Genomic DNA, 2500 nt, shown 5'->3' with positions numbered 1-2500 from the left:
AACGATGTCGAGTTCGTGGTGAGACGGCGCCCCCTGAACACGCCGGGCCCCCCGGAGCAGAACCCGCCGAACTCGGCGCCCCTGCGGCAGACTGAGCGCCCGGGTCCCCGCCGCCGCCGCCGGCCGTCCACAAAACTGACTCGCGGAACACAAGGCGGGCGGTCGCCGTGGCGTCCTGCCTCCTCTTAGACCCAGTGTAGTCCAGGGTGTTTGTGTGGTGCTGGGTCTGTGTGTTGGGTTAGGACAGGCTGTTTGTGTGGTGCGGGGCCGGTGTGTTGGGTTAGGGCAGGCTGTGTGTGTGGTGCTGGGCCTGTGTGTTGGGTTATGGCAGGCTGTTTGTGTGGTGCGGGGCCTGTGTGTTGGGTTAGGGCAGGCTACGTGTGTGGTACAGGGCCTGTGTGCTGGGTTAGGGCAGGCTATGTGTGTGGTACAGGGCCTGTGTGTTGGGTTAGGGAAGGCTATGTGTGTGGTACAGGGCCTGTGTGTTGGGCTAGGGCAGGCTGTGTGTGTGATGCTGGGCCTGTGTGTTGGGTTAGGGCAGGCTGTGTGTGTGGTGTGGGGCCTGTGTGTTGGGTAGGGCAGGCTGTGTGTGTGGTGCAGGGCCTGTGTGTTGGGTAAGGGCAGGCTGTGTGTGTGGTACAGGGCCGGTGTGTTGGGTTAGGGCAGGCTGTGTGTGTGGTACAGGGCCTGTGTGTTGGGTTAGGGCAGGCTGTGTGTGTGGTACAGGGCCTGTGTGTTGGGTTAGGGCAGGCTGTGTGTGTGGTGTGGGGCCTGTGTGTTGGGTTAGGGCAGGCTGTGTGTGTGGTACAGGGCCTGTGTGTTGGGTAGGGCAGGCTGTGTGTGTGGTGGGCCGTGTGTTGGGCTAGGGCAGGCTGTGTGTGTGGTACAGGGCCTGTGTGTTGGGTTAGGGCAGGCTGTGTGTGGTACAAAGCCTGTGTGTTGGGTTAGGGCAGGCTGTGTGTGTGGTACAGGGCCTGTGTGTTGGGTTAGGGCAGGCTGTGTGTGTGGTACAGGGCCTGTGTGTTGGGCTACGGCAGGCTGTGTGTGGTACAGGGCCCGTGTGCTGGAGGAACGTGCCGAGACGGGCCCGCTGCGTGGGGGGGAGCAGGCAGCAGGCCGTGGGAGGGTGGGAGGGGCCGCAGCACACACAACTTCACACGCTGCCGGTGGCCATGGAAACCAGGCCGGGGCAGAACAGAAAATGCCGCTACCGCACCAAAGCCTCTCACCCCCGGCAGCCGCACAGTCGGACTCCATTTTCAAAAAGAGATTCACGAACGGGAATAGAATTTGAATATAAAAATGTCTCCGACCGCAGGATTGGAATTTACACTGAAATTACAGAAAGTATAATTTAATTCAATGACTTTCAAAGAAATTCTACTTTTTTAAAAACACGAAAGCCTTAATTTTAAACAAATACGCCTGCACTATCTTCCAAAAACATCTGCAACCTATCACTACAAACAACACTAATACGATTTGAAACAGTACCAGTTTTGTTAATTACAAAAACTTATTGCATTTCTTTTTCATCTTTTAAGAAATATGTTCAAATCAACAAAATTTGAAATTAATTATCATAGACTAATTTAGAACATAACTATGTATTTGCAAAATACTGTGCTTCATAGAAAATGTAATGTAACAGTGTCAAAGTCAGACATACAGCAGTATGCCATCAAAGTAATCGTAAAAGTTGTTCAAAGTAATTAATGAAAATGAGATGGTGCATCTCAAGGGTTTATCCTCTAATTAAATTTTGAAATAAATGAATCAATTAGGCACGAGAATTTCTTTGAATTAAATCCCATTTCCCTTCATTCAAATTCAAATTCTACACGCTGCTGCCGGCATCATTTCAAAATCAAATTCAAATCCCGGAACTGGATTTAACAGTAAATCTCCATTATAATTCAGGATTTTACCCTCAGCCACCGTCATGTGCAGTATGTGCAATCCGCCACGCAGCTCTCCCCAAACACGCTCCCCCCCCCCGCGCCGCCCCACCCCCCACGCGTCTCTCGCCTGCCCCCTCTGTCTCCGCTCAGTCCTAACGAGCTGCTCCTGTAGCCTGAGCCCGCCGCTCGAGTCACAGGAGGCCACGTTATCCTCTGTGTGCGGAGAGGCGGCTAGCGCGCGAGCGAGCCGCGCATCCGCGGCTAAACATCAACACCAGCCTGAGCTTTTTAACAGAGACCACAAGCATCAACACCAGCCTGTGCTTTTTAACAGAGACCACGAGCATCAACACCAGCCTGCGCTTTATAACAGAGACCATGAGTGCAGGAACATCAACACCAGCCTGTGCTTTATAACAGAGACCACGAGCGTCAACACCAGCCTGTGCTTTATAACAGAGACCACGAGCGTCAACACCAGCCTGTGCTTTATAACAGAGCACCAGGAGGCGTCAACACCAGCCTGCGCTTTTTAACAGAGACCACCAGCGCAGGAACACAACACCAGCCTGCGCTTTTTAACAGAGACCACCAGCGCA

General features: G+C 53.2%; 1 protein-coding gene across 1 annotated transcript in view; it reads right to left on the bottom strand.

The window, feature by feature from the left end:
* The window catches only part of LOC135249067 (endonuclease V-like), a 62645-nt gene that overhangs the window by 880 nt on the left and 59265 nt on the right, over positions 1-2500 (bottom strand). The gene's annotated exons all lie outside the window — the stretch shown is intronic.

The sequence above is a fragment of the Anguilla rostrata genome, chromosome 2, assembly GCF_018555375.3.
Source record: "Anguilla rostrata isolate EN2019 chromosome 2, ASM1855537v3, whole genome shotgun sequence".
Lineage (NCBI taxonomy): Eukaryota > Metazoa > Chordata > Actinopteri > Anguilliformes > Anguillidae > Anguilla > Anguilla rostrata.
The sequence above is the reverse complement of the archived record's forward strand: the minus strand, read 5'-3'. Positions and strand labels throughout refer to the sequence as shown.